Here is a 15,270-nt window from a genome sequence, read left to right on the forward strand (position 1 = left end):
CTACATCATCTATGATTTTCTGATGCGCTGCGCATTTCATGATCGCTAACTGAGTGGGGAGTGCAAGCGCTGAGAGTAACCGTACTATCAAGGAGCCATATTGGATCTTTGTTCCATGTGAGGTCAAGAAACCTTGTTCTGCCCAAAGTCTATCGAAGTTGTGAACTACCCCAAAAGCATACTGACTATCAGTATATATATTTACTCTAAACCCTTCAGAAAGTTCACAAGCTCGAGTCAATGCAATAATGTCTGCGGCCGGTGTGGAATTATGCGTGATTCTCTTGGTTTCCACAATCGTGCTTAAGCAGCCGTGGATGGAACCATCCGGAAATTTGAAACAGGAGCCATCACAAAACAGCTCCCCTTGTGGGTTGTTCAAAGGAGTATCTTTCAGGTCGATTCTGCCTTTAGTCTCTTGCTCTGTGGTGTAGAGGCAGTTATATGACGTTTCGTCACTGCAAGCAGTATCTTGCGGGAAAGGTAAAAGTTCAGCCGGATTCAATATACAACACCTCTGAATTTTGATGTGCGGTGCGAACAAGATCAATTTGTGTCTCGGTAATCGTGCGGAGTTGCATTTGTTTTCTGTTTAATAGAACATCTACAGAGTGAGGTACCATCAGGGTTAAAGCATGGCCTAGGACCATACCCTTGCTTTGCTTTACAGACGCAGCAGCAGCAGCGACAGCTCTCAAACATCTTGGCAAAGCGCATGCAACAGGATCAAGGGCGGAAGAAAAGTAGCCGCACGGCCTATTCTTCCCTCCGTGTTCCTGCGTTAATACAGCAAAGCACATCCATCAAGTTCATGCACATACAACTCGAAGACCTTTTCATATTTGGTGTGCCCAAAACTGGTGCTGAACACAGTGCAGTCTTGAGCAGATCAAACGCTTTCTGGTGTTCCAAGTTCCACGGCAATTGCAAAGAAATGCCCTTCTTTGTCAAAGCCAACATTGGTTTAATCACTAAGGAAAAGTTCGGGATCCACTGCCTACAGTAAGAAGCCATTCCTATCAAGGCTCTGACTTCCTTTTGTGTATTTGGGACAGACATGCTAGAAATGATTTTAATCTGTTCAGGCGTCAACCTTCTTCCCTCCTTTGACAGGAGATAGCCTAAATAGGCGACCTCCTGTCGACAATATTGAAACTTTTTAAGTGAAGCTTTATGTCCATGTTTTGCTAGGTGAATAAGCAACAACACAGTGCCCTCCTTAAAGGCACTTTCAGAGTCAGCAGTTAAAAGAAGATCATCTACATACTGAAGCAGTGTACAAGTGGTAGGCAACTCGAGTGTATCAAGCTGCTCTTTCAAAATGCTCAGACTTTCCGTTTACCCCTGTGGCGCACGGGTGAATGTAAACGAGCGTTCCCCTAAGGTGAACGCGAAAAGGTATCTGCTATCCTTGTGTATAGGAATGCTAAAGAAAGCATTCTTCAGATCTACAACACTAAAGTGAGTAGCAGAGCCCGGGTTCATGGTTAGTATCGTTGTTACATCAGGCACAATAGGAAATTGTGGAGCAACAATCTTATTGATAGCGCGTAAGTCAATGATAAAACGAAAAGGAATTGCTTTATCGCCTTTCTTATACACAGGCAAAATCGGACTATTGCACAAACTACCCGCAATTTCCTCAATTACCCCACGATGTACAAAATAGAGACTATGCACTTCAAAGCTTGCTCACCATCAACCGAAATATTATACTGAGGAATACGTGGCAATTTTACTCTGTGTTCCAAAATGATATTAACAGGCTCAATTTGTAGAACACCGACATCATTATCATCAATTGCCCATAAACACTCCGGAACATCACTAAATTCCGGCAGCAAAGGTCTAGTCAAGAACTGAGAGACAGAAAGTTGCTGTGGTGAAATCGTCAAATGCACTCCATCCGAAGAACAATGAATTACCGCATTTAATTCCTTCAACAGATTCAACCCCAACAAATTCTCTCCACAGTTCGTTGTCAACAGAAATGGACAGTGGTCCATGAATGGACTCAGTGTAATCGGTACCGGCGAAGAAACCAGACAAACTACTGGTGTACCAGAAAACCCTACAGAAACATTGGTTTGCCTCGACAGTGGAATGTTTGGAACCCGTGAATGGTCAATGGAACATTTCTGTGCTCCTGTATCTACCAAGAATAGATGTTTCCTATTTTCCACTATCATTTCAACGTAGGGACCTTTCTGATTAACGGGAATAGGCGTTGGTTCCAAACCCTGCTTCAGGCAATCCTAGCGAAACAGAATTTCATCAAAAGGAAGGTCTTCAGAGAGATATGCAGCAGAAGGATGATCAAAAATATTTCTGTTATCCACACTCAGAGACTGATTGTCCTGCGAAAAAGGTTGTGAATTTTGAGAAAACTGACTTCTACCAGGACAACCTGCCCAGGGCGGCCTCTGGATCATATACCCATGGTACCAAATGTGTTATTTGACCTCTGCTGGAGGATCGGGCATTGTGCTCGCCAATGACCCTCTTGTCTGCAATAAGCACGTTGGTTCGCGTGTACAGGACCCAATGGCACATTACCCTGTGGAACATACTGTCCCCTAAATTGTGAATTACCCCCTCTAGGGCCTCTTACAATTTGTTGTAATAGAACTTTAGTTTTCAAGTCTCCCTTTCTCTTTTCAACTCTCTCTTTTTCATTATTGACTCGGTTTTCATAATACTGAACCATATACAATACTTCAGACTGAGACTTAGCTTGGCAAGTGCTCTCAGAAGTCAAAATTTGCGACTGGATGTCAGGCAACAATCCACGCACACCTTTGTCTACAAATAGTCTTTTTCCAGACTCTGTGCTCAAATCTTGTCCACTGAAATCTGAAAACACTTGTTCAAACTGATTAAAGAATTCAGTAGTACCCTCAGGCTTCCCTTGAACACAAGCAGTAAGTTTTTCCCAAATGATCCTTCTCTCAGGAATTATGGCTTTTAGTTTTGTGACTATTCTATCAGGCAAAGTCAGTATTACCTGTGGCGGTCTCTCGCCAGCTGGTCTATCTCTATCTTGTCTAACTATTTATCCCATCTGTCCCCTAACCCTGGTACATCTTCTACAGTCCTAATCTGTTTCCACAAATCAATAGGTAGGAGCACAGGAAATAATAAGTCTATAGCATTCAGAGTAAATACTGACAACTGTAAGACAGACTCTATCTCTTTATAGAACCCTGTCGGATTATTTCTAATGTCAGGAATGGATTGTTTGATAGTGTTCACTTCCTGTCTTGAGAATGCGACGTGAACAAACTGCGATACATAATGAGCAGGAACGTCATAGGCAGCTGCGCATGTTCCGGTATCAGCTGGAACCTTGACTTTTGGGACAAATGTCGGCGGAACCTCTCTCATAGGCAACTGAGAGATAGGAATCTCCGAACGCTTACTGAGCAGCAGAGCTAAATCGAGCACTAAGGCAGCTGAAGAAGTGTCAGACGAAAAAGCTCTCTTTGAGATATTCAATAATTCTGCGGGACAACAAATCTTTCTTTTTATACATTCATCCTGCAGGTATTCTACCATAACCTGTATCACTTTCCTCTGCATTTCTGGCATATACTGACTATACGTGTCATATACTTCTATGGGAGATATCGACATGTCTGAAATCCATCTAATCGCATCCTTTGTGCAAATTCATGTTTCCTCACTAATCGACTTACAAAGAGGAAGGAACCATTTCTGTACAAAAATAGCGTTCAAACTATTACCATCAATTTCTTTGCTAAAACATTCAGATCCCTCAACCCTTGTGGGAGACCTATATCATTCAATCTGTTCCACATCTGTTCCACATTGCACATAAAGGGATTCTCAACCCTTCGATAAAAACATTTTTCTAAGGAAAACATTTTGGATTAGAGAGTGTGGCAAAAACATCATATTGTTCACCCCTCTCCATGCACTGTCTAGCCCATGCAGTCAAATCGCACTTTCTCTCTTTAGACACAGTATTGCGAGTTACAATCTTCGATTCCACTCCCTTATCAACTACAAGCGGAACAGAGGAAGAGTAGACAAATCTTGTACAATCGGTAACAGAGGTGCTATCACTGGTGCAGAAAGCAAATTTACCAGACCCGTAACAGTAGGCAAAGGCAGAGGTGCAGGTGGAGGAGCAACGAGAGGAGGAGGAACAATAGCCAGAGGAAGAGGAACAATAGGAGGAGCAGGAATTACTATGGGAGGAAGAACGACAGCAGGAAGAGGTAAAGCAGCAGCAATAGGTGCATACGGAGGTGGCTCAGTGGCACCAGACCTTCGTTCATTTAGAAGTTCGTCAATTAGTTCATCAGACACATGAAAATCTTTAGACGGATACATTTTCTGAATACCAAGTTGAAAAGCCCTATCCATATTTCTAACTGACTCAGACTTTTTATTTTGATCATACAGCAACGCTTTTTCGGCATTGGGCATAAGACAGCACGCATGTTTCTCTCTACTTTTAAGTTGCTGCATAGTTTCTTTCTTACAATTTTGTAATACGACAAATGCTGCAGGTCTAGCCTTTTTCTTTAACAATATAGACTCTAAATATTCTGTACGAGGAATTTCAAAAATACCATTGGTTGGCCACTGAAGTTCAGAAACATGTCTAGTTTGTCTGTGCCGAATATCATTAAACAATATACTGCCAATGATGTGCTTACAGTCCATAGTACACGCCAGAGACCCCTCCTGTGGCACCGGATGGCTAAATTCCAAAGATTGTTTGTCACTGCGGAATAACACCCTGAAGCAGGCAGACAGTTTCTCAGGAATATTAGATTTCTGGTGTTACCTGGTCAATAATTGTGCTTGCAAGAACAATGCGCCAAAACAAATTATCAGGATACTTACGAATCGGGTCACGACTCACCAGATCAAAGGACAAAGGAGGTCTGATCAGATTACAAAGGACAACAAAGGACCCACATGGTTGGTGATTTCGGCAAAACTGCCTGCCTCGATATATGGACCCTCCTCATGATGCCGTCCTGGACCCCGGGCTCACCGTCCAGGGATCGAGTCGTGCAGTACTGTTGAGGTATCTCTTCTGCTCCAAGAAAGGGGCCCCCTTATTCACCGTCCGATCCCGGTCCGATAGCCGCGTCAACATTCAATGAGATGGCATCAATCTTGAGGGTCCCTATTCGGGCGCCATCTGTAAAAGCAAAGGAAATATCGGGGATGAGTACCACAAAAGGAAATACACCAAACACAGGTTATAAAGATTCACAGATCTTTATTCTACTGCGCAGTTACAAAGAAACAGAAATACAGATCTGATACAGATAGCTATCTAGCCCTCAATACATCACAATGGGTACCAGCCTGTCAGAGTGAGGAGTAGGAGGTACTGGACATTTGGAAATTTGCATATTTATACAATTCAGTAATAATGTCCAGCGCCTCTACAAGTTAATAATCTGTGGTCTAGAGTTCATGCCGAGTTCACTTATGGCTCATACTACAATATGCACATGGATTAATTCGGTTTGCATTTCGTACAAGTTACAATGGCAAAGTGTATTCCTGGATTTAGCAGTAAGCCTTAGCACACATCCCTCTACAATGCAGTTCTGCCAGTGTCCACGCTCGACATTTACACAGTATTGTCCTCGATGTGTATTTGTGGATGAGGTTTGTTAATGCAGACAATCCTTAGACCACAAGTCATGCCTGGGACAAGGCCTCATTACCCAGTCTAAACATTCGGCCCTTGGACAGTCTGACCATTAACTAGGATCAAAGGTCGGGAAGGCTCGGTTACAAGTTGGAAACACAGTCCACCATTTTAGAACACAGAATTACATATGAACAGAAATCAAAATGGCGGATGATCCTAAAATGGCGGCGAAGTCGATCTAAAATTGGAACTTTGCAACGCGGTTTTCTTCGCAGAGCGACTAGGCTTAGGTCAATATATATTAGAAGGAGGCACAATATGATATCCCGTTTAACAGATTGAGCAGGATGAGAATGTTTGGATGCAGGAAATCAAACAACAAGCCACTGCCACAGAATTCGATTAATGGTAGGACCAGGGTCCATTACACCAGGCACTTAGTGAACTGTATATGGCCGCAAAGGTAAAAGAAGAGCAATGTAAAATTGCCAAAATAGAGGTGTACCTGTACCTCCACATTGGAGAAATACAGAGAAAAAATATGCTGAAAACCTAGACCTGGCAAAAAGGCAAGTACAATCCCTACAGAAGACCCAAACTGATCTGGACTCTGAAGAGCAAAGGCTACAAAAGAGGCAAGAGTCAGAGAGTGACACCAGACAGTACCTGACAAAAGTAAAAGGAGATCTGTATCTCCTGCAGCAGGAGAGGGTAGAGCAAGACACCAAATTACTGACACTGCAAAAAGAGTGTCAAGAAAGGTTGGACTCTTTAAAACAGAGCCAATAAGAACTGGCGCAACAATTAACTTTTAATAGAGTTTGCGCAGAAAAGATGGTCGTTTTACAAGACCAGATAGACCAATTAAAAGAAGAAAATAATAAATTAATTCTAAAAGACCTTGAATCCCAAACAGAGTTCTATGAAGAGTGCCAGAAAGCTGGTGCATTCAAAAAACAGAGGGATAACCTGGCTGCACAGAGGGGCACTCTAATTCAGGAAAGGGACGCCTTAGGCCAGGAAGTCAGCCATTTAAAAACCAAAGTGGAAGAAAATCACCTGGCCCTTCAGGGACTGGGTGAACTCAAAATGGACTATGAAAAGCTGTTAGAGCACACCAGGAGGGTAGAAGATGCTCTGGCAAAGAATGACCAGGCCAGTAAGGACAAAACTCAGGAGGTGAGCTGCCTGCAGCAAAAATTGGCCAAATACTCCCAAATCAGGCAGGAAGCACAGAGAGACAATGAAGCAATTTGTGAGAAAAATGACAGGCTTCATAGACAAATAGCCATGCAGGAACAACTAATAGAGACCAGTAAGGCCTTAATAGAAGAACAAAAGGGTCAGATTCTTGCATGCCATCTGGGAGTAGGGGCTGAGAGAGATGAGGTCAGATGGGAGAGGGAAACCCCTGAGCATAACCTCAGGATCCCTGTCACCAGAGACTTTAATCCCTTCAATTCCATGGATTCTGCCACCCCCATTTCCACTGGCTCACATGAGCCAAGGGCGACAGGGATGGTAGACTTCAACCCAATGGGGAATATGGGGCTAATAGGTCAGCGCCTCCCAGAAATCGATGGGCGGGCATCTATGTACAGGTTCCCAAGTGCTAGGGCCATCTTCTCTGATCAGGGAGACTCTAGTGAGGGGAGAATCAGAGAAATGGATCCTCAGAAATATAACTCATCAAGAGATCAGGCAGTAAAATTTGGTGGGTAAATCTATGAAACTAGGCCCACTAAGAGCATACTAAAAACCTCTTCCCAGCTAGGACAGTGGGAGGGGGTACTCAGCCAATCCTACGAGCAAGGAAGAGTCAGAAGACTCTTCTGAGCACCACAGGATCCAAGGAACTAGGCCCCCACATTCTGCCAGCCATTCCCAAGCTCGCAGGATCTGGGAGAGTCTAGAAGACCAGAAAGCCACCTCTGGTAGAAGTGCCTCTGAGTCAGAGGATGAGTGGACCAGGGTGACAAGAACTAAAAAAGGCTAACAAAGTTAAGAGGGCTTTACTCAAGGATCCCCTGAAACAAAAAAAAGCTATTAAGAGCGTCTTCACGCCCTACCACAAAAATGCTATATATTCGGTTTGGGAGCACCTTGAATTATTTGAGCAGATGATGAAAACGTTCCATTCGAAGGACAGCCAAAGCTGTATTCAGTATGTAAAGTGGACAATTTCTCCTGGTTACTCCGGCTTCTTTGCGGGGCTGGTGGATCAGAACCATTCCAGGTGGTCCACCTATAGGGCGGCCATCCTGAAACATTTTTCCATTCATAGGAACCCTCAAGAGGCTTGCAAGGCAGCCTACAACTTACAATATGGGGAAGACCGGCCCCACAAGAATTTGTTCTGGAATTGAAATGCGCCTTTGCGCAGACCACTAGAAGGGTGCGCACTGACAGTAAGGAATTTGTGAACACCTTCTTTCATGCTCTCCCTAAGTATATTACGACCTAGCTAGTGGGGGACTTTCATGAGAAAAGATCACTAGACTGGGTCTTTGAACAAGCCACGCGCATCTATGAAGTACGGAAGGAAAATAAAAATATGAGCAAGAGCCCCAAACCAACCAACACACGTGCTGCTGCTAAGGTGGCGGAGGTGAAGGTTGCCCCCATTTGGATCTGGAGAAGGGGGGGCCTAAGAACCTTCCCGAGCAGAATTCAACCAACACCAGACCCAGAAGGCCTTTGGGCCGTTCCCAAAGAGGGAGCCAGAGAGGTAACCCCACAAATGGGACCCCTAACTCCCCTGACTACATCAGCGCACGCTACAAGGGAAATAGACCCATCCTGGGCTATGTGTGGACTCCTCCAGCCCAAGGGGGTGGTCCAACCAGACAGCAGGAAACCCAGGGAACTTCCTTCATCACATTACCCAGGAGGGCAGTAATTCCCCAAATACCGGACAAAATTTCTTTCCCGGATACCCGCCAAACTTCAACTCCCAAAACAACCCATCCTTCTTTCCCCACTTTCCTGAGGCCAGACAGCCCAATCCAGGAGAGGGGAGGCCAAGGGTGGAGGGGTACGCAAACTATCCAAACCAGGGGTATATTGTGAGAAGGGATAGTTATCCTTCCCGGAATCAACCAAGGGTAGACCTGAGGACCCCGTAACAGCCAGAGCGGGTGTCCCAACTAGAGCACCAGGTCTAGACCATGGCACAGGATCTGGGTCACATGCTGAGGGCTCAACAGAACCCTCAGATGAGCATGGCGGCTCAGAATTCCTCAAATCCAGGGTCTGGTGCTCCAGAACAATGACGGGGGAAGAACCCCGACAAACCACTGGTTTCCAGGGAGGAGGCACAAGGGGAAGGGGGTGTAAAGCCTTGGAGGAAGCTTCCTTCCCCACTTGTGAAAAGCCCCTGGAAACCCAGGAACCGGAACCAAAATCTCCTGCCCCCGAAAGTCTGCAACCCAAGGAGCAGAAGGCGGGTAGGAGAAATAAAGAGCCTAAAAAGATCCATTTTGTGGAGGAGGTGCAAATCTTCCAGTTTGAAGTAGAGGGGGCCTCAGAGGATTCGGGGAAAAGGATCTTCTCCTTCAGGGATAGGGGAACTCCTCCCAAAGAAAAATGGGTCCCAAATGATCCAAATCCAGACTGCGTAGATGTGGGGACCGAATTAAAACCGCCCATCATCAGTACCGAGAATGACCAGCACGAAAATCCCCTGGTTCAAACCCATCATGGTGACTGCCTCCAAAAAGGGGGGGTGGGAGCAGCCCAGAATCGGAACCAGGGGAACCCAAAACTTCTCCCATATCTAGCTGTCACCTTTTTCTTTCAGGATCCCAAGATCCCAAACAAAACCCAGCCCAAATCACCTCTCTGTCAGTATCCAAAGCAAGGAAATTAACGCACCAGTTGGCCAAAAATGTGCATTATCTTTGCCCCCTTGAGGAAAAGGAGGGAAGATTTTATGCCCCGGTCCAAATACAGGGCAATGTACAATTTTGGCACTGGTGGACACTGGATCCCAAGCTACCCTTCTGTCAAAAAGGGCCTTTGATCAACTGAATTCGGGAAGGGGTGAGAAGTACCAAATTCCTCTCATCCCTCTTCCTGGACAACTTCAGAATTTCGACGGGAAGGAAATTCCCGTCGAGGGGACTGCGGATTTGGACATTAAAATTGGGCGACACAAGGTGAAGCACCTGGTCATAGTTGTGAATTCAGAGGGCACACCTTGTTTACTAGGGAATGGCGTCCTGCGTAGGTTGTCTCCCCTCATAGATTGTGTAAACAAGGTCCTCTGGACCCAGACTAGCCGACCAATAAAATTGAAAAATAGTGTCAACCATGTTAGTTTAAACGGCACATGCCACATGGTTGAACAAAAACATGACCAAACAGAATTTAACTTCCAGAATAATCAAATCCCAGACGTGACGGTAATTGCAGTAGGACAACAAACTGATGATGGCCAGTCATCTCTATTTCTGAAAATCAACCTTCCTTCCAGTCTAAGGTGGCATTCCACACTGGAAGGAAACACTCTGAAATTCTATACAAATGCACAATCAGAAAATCCCATTCCTATAGTCCAAAAAGATGAGAAATCAGCTCAAAGCTTGGCTGATATTCAGATAATTGGAGAGCAATTGTTCATCCCTATTCAGTTAAATGAGGGGATGGACTCTGTTCTCACCCGAGTGTGTGTGAACAACGGTAAGAGCTTCATCAGCGAGGCCATGTTCCGCAAACTCCCAAAAGATCCAGCCATTCCAACATTTAAACTGTTAGACAAATGGGAAATGGACCTGGAAACACCCAATTCCAAACACCTCCTGCCAAGCAGCTGTATGCTCAAAATGTCCAAAGGCAACAAGAGCATAGTCCATAATTGTTGGGTCATGTGAAATGTCCCTGCTGCATGTTATTTAGGCAGTGACATTCTCAATTGCTTTGCCATTAGCTTGGACCTAATAAACTTCAAAGCTTGATCCCGATTAGAGGGTAATCCCATGGACTTTGATGACCCCGAGAATCGGTCAGCTCAACTGCTGCCATATGCAGTTGAAATTCAGATTGGAGAGGAAGTCACCAACTCAGAATGGACCCGACATTTCTCACTGGAAGTAAAAATTAAAAGAGGACAGAAGCTGAAAAACCCAGACGCTTTTTTCCATCTTAACGCTCATTTCCAACAGCAAGGGTTGGGGGTAAACCCAACACCACTAGTCAACATAGAACACAACACCATTCCAATAGAGGTGGATAACAGCGACCTAAAGAGTATCAGTCTGGGCCCAGGCACCATTATTGGAATGGCTGTTGATGACCAACATTTTTCCATGGATTTAGGTAATGAACTGTTAGGTCAAATCCCCAAGGACTGTTTTGACAGTGATATCGACGATGACACAACACCAGACAGGATCTTCACCCGGCATGGGGGGAATTTCCTGGTGTACTCTTCCTGCCCTTATGGTAAGGAAGATGTGACCTGGAGGGATGAGGTGATCTTTCAAGTCCATGAGGACTGCCTCCCCCACCTGAAGCCATCAGTCCAAATCAGCACTTTGACCAGGGACTTGTCCACCCAGCTGGAGGAGGCCAATGAGATAGCCAAACTGGAACTCTTTCCAGGCTTCAGGCAGATGGTTGAAGAGAGAGTCAGCCTAACTGATGCCTGTGAGACTCTGGAGCAAAAGCAAAAATATAAACAAGTTTTCTTACATTTTCAAGATCTCTTTGTGGTGGACTCACATGAGTGTGGTCGCACCGACGTCCACACAACAACAATTCCCACTGACCCTGGCATGACTCCAGTGTGTGTGAAGCAATATCACTTGCCTCTCGCATCAATGGAGTCCCTTACTGAAATAATTAAGAACCTTGTGTCCCGTGGGATAATTCGTCCAGTCCACAGCACCTTCAATAATCCGGTGCTGGGGATTTTGAAACGGCCAGTGGAGACTGTGCTGACGTAAGGGAGCTCAACAAACAGGTCCATACTTCCCGATGGCCTCTTCTCTACATAGACCAAGGGCTGGCCCACATACAGGGGTCAAAGGTATTCACTTCAATAGACCTGACCAATGGTTACTGGACTGTATCTGTCAGTAGGGAGGACCAATACAAGCTGGCCTCTACCTTCGGGTGCAGCAGTACACATGGACCCGGACTCCCTTCGGATACATCAACTCTGGCAATTAATTTAACATCTTTCTACATAAGGCCATGCCCGACCTGGGTGAGAGGGGTAACCTGGCATAAGTAGATGATGTTCTAGTCTAAAGCTCAACTGTGGAGGAACACATAGTGGAGATCCGTTATGTTCTGACACAGTTGAGGGCTGCCGGAGCAAAACTCTCCTTTCAAAAGGCGCAGTGGTGCAGAACCTGTGTCAATTTCTTGGGCCATGAGATAAATCCTCAGGGTCTCTGTCCCCAGGAAAAGAAAGTGGAAGCACTCCAGAAAATAAAAGACCCCACAACTCTGCGGGAACTAAGGAGCCTCCTTGGACTAACTAATTACAGCACAAACTCCACTGAGGACTTCGCAGAGATCACAAGACCCCTGATCCTTCTTTTGAAGGGGGGGGGTCAAGTGGGAGTGGGGTCCAGAACAAGCTGAGGCAGTAAAACAACTTAAAAGAAAATTCTCACAAGCGCCTTGCCTAGCTTACCCTCTCAAAAACAAGGAGTTCTTCTTGGAGAGAGGATTCTCAAATACATGCTTGACTGCAGTATTATATCAAAAGCATGACAAGGTCAATAAAGTAATATCCTATGCGAGTAAAACTTTATCCTGTGTGGAGCAAAAATTCAACGATTGTGAGAAGGCACTCCTGGCAACGGTGTGGGCATTGAAGAATTACCGTCAGTTTATCCAGGGGAAGACATCATAGTGGAGACTGCATATCAACCTTTGCAATATCTTCAAAGTGACAGAATCCGGGCCGGAAATGTAAGTAATTCCCGAATTACTTCCTGGATTCTGTCAATGCACGGCTTTCCTGTGGAGGTCAGATATGGCCAAAACAAGAAGAGTCCCCTCGCAAAAGGTCTGGCTGACTTGCATGATTGTGCCAGAGAAAACTGTCTCGAGGACAAAAGTCTTAAAATCAAGGACAACATGGAGGCCTACCTTAATTCCCCACACAAAGTCTATGAAGAAGACCAGTGTGAGGGAATGCCCACTGTCTACAACGGGGAAAAAGAACTTGTGGCTGGTGTAGGGAATGCATGGGTGAATGATGCCCCCCAAACCCTCCGCTGGGTACAAAATCGGTCCCCGAAGCAGTCAATTGGCAGAGCTGATGGCTGTGCATCAAGCCATCCTCACTGCTCTCCAACACCAAACCAACTCCACGAACTGGTCATAATCACTGATTCAGATTATGTACGGAACGGGTTTGTGGAGCACCTGGTTAATTGGAAAACCAGAGGCATGCTATGTGCTAATAATAAACCTTTAAAACATGGACAATTAATACGAAATATTGATGATCTGGTCACCTCGAATGGGATGACTATATACTGGAAAACGATTAAGGGTCATTCTAAAGTAGAGGGACCAGACAAGACTGGAAATGACCTAGCTGATCAGCTGCCCAAAACCAGAGCCATCCAATGGAATATACTTGAGATCGAGTCCCTGTTGGGGGAAATCCAGGTCACTGCTATCACTAGGTCCCAGACAAATGCTCACAATAAACTCTCAACTGCAAAATGGAGTAAGGAGACCCCACATGCTGATTTCATTACGGCTCAAAAAGGGGATCCAATAATTGGTACGTTTTATCAACACATTGAGGACCCTGAGAACTTTCCCCTGACGGATACCGATTACATAGGGAAAGAGGACCTCAGAGTGTTGATGAAATGTCAAAAAAAATTCTGAATCCAAGACGGTTTGGGATCCATAGCTGGCCATGACCAGTGGGTGGACCCTAACTCATTCCGAAGCTTGATGCTAAGTCACGCCCATGATGCGGCCACAGCCGGTCATCGGGGTTTCATACGACACTAGAAATCTTGCGAGAAGGTGCATACTGGCCACACATGGGGCAGGACCTTGACCAATACTTCAAGGGGTGTCTTGTGTGTGCACAATTTCAGCCAACATCACTCACACACCGTGCTTCCCTCCAAAAGAAGGGGATGACACTGCCTTGGTCAGATTTACAAGTCAATTTTATCTAGGAGGAACATGTACATGTTGACCGTAACATGCTTGTTCACTAAATGGGTGGAATGTCTCCCGGGCCCCAAATTGCAAGGCAGAAACAGCAGCTTCCCTGATGATCAATCACATCTTCTCGCGTTTTGGACTACCCCAAAGGATTGAGTCAGACCGAGGTAGCCACTTAACTAGCGAAGTGATGACAAAGATGTGGGAGATACTTGGGGTCAACAGGAAACTACACATTGCCTACCGGCAAGCCTCTAGTGGTGGAGTTGAGAGATACAACAAGACTATTGTGAGCATATTAAAAACGTATGTGGCAGATTCTGGACCGAGTTGGGACATTCGATTACCTCTTGTCCTGATGGTCATCAGATCTACCTCTTCTTCTGCAACAAAAATGTCTCCATTTGAGCTAATGACTGGACGAAGTATGGTGCTCCCCCAGAATCTGCTCTACAGAAACCAAGAGCAGACCTTGATATATGCCTCCACAACTCATCATGGGTACGTTGAGAATCTGAGAAAACACCTTCAACATGCTTTTGCCTATGCTCAGCGGTATCTAGAAAGATCTGCAGACAGTATGAAGACCCACTATGACCTGAAGACAACTAAAAAAGAATACCAAGTATTAGACCGGGTCTACTTGTACAATTTCCAAAGGAACCAAGCCAAACAGTCCAAATTCCTCCCTAGTTGGCTGGGACCTTTTGAAATTGTAGACAGAATATCACCTGTCGCCTACAAAATCTGCATCCCCAACAGCAGTTTGGCAGAAGGGGAAGACAAGTGGGTCCACATCAACCAGCTTAAGAGTTGCCATCCTAGGCATACTCTGCGGCAAATAGAGGAGCCTACCGGAAACCCAGAGGGGGATATTCCGGATCTCTAGAAAAATTCCAACTGTTAAAACCATTCCACCTGCCAAAATCATTAGGAATTACAGGCGGGGAATATTGCAAATTGTATTCAATGTATGCATCTGCCCCACTACATGAATAGTGGTGGGGAAATGTCTATAACCATGCTCTCTTCCGTCTCATAGCATTGGAAACCAAGGATTCTAAGTACCAAGGAGGACCACTCGGGGACCGGGAGAAAAGACCCAAGGGGCCCAGAGTATCGCTCCATACTCCCATCCAGAACCGGCGAGCAGAGTATGTCGATCCAGCACTGATGGGAGAAGCAGACGACATTCTCCACCTGGACCAAAGAAAGAAAGAACATCCCAATCTCCCGACTTCCCCTTGACGGCGGTCAACCTTAAGTCATGAGGGGGTGGCTCTGTGGGATGATTCAACCCACTTTTTACTCTGCCATGCGGCATCACTGTGTTCTGATGGTGCCAAAAACATCAAGATAGCTGCAAAGCCCTTGTGCGCGCCAAAACCTATGAAAATTGCGCTTTGCACAGCACAAAAAGATGGCTGCCCAATCTGCCAGGCATGTTGTCAGTGGTGGAACAGAGATCGCACTTC

The sequence above is a fragment of the Ambystoma mexicanum genome, chromosome 3q (genome assembly GCF_040938575.1).
Source record: "Ambystoma mexicanum isolate Mex_15411 chromosome 3q, UKY_AmexF1_1, whole genome shotgun sequence".
Lineage (NCBI taxonomy): Eukaryota > Metazoa > Chordata > Amphibia > Caudata > Ambystomatidae > Ambystoma > Ambystoma mexicanum.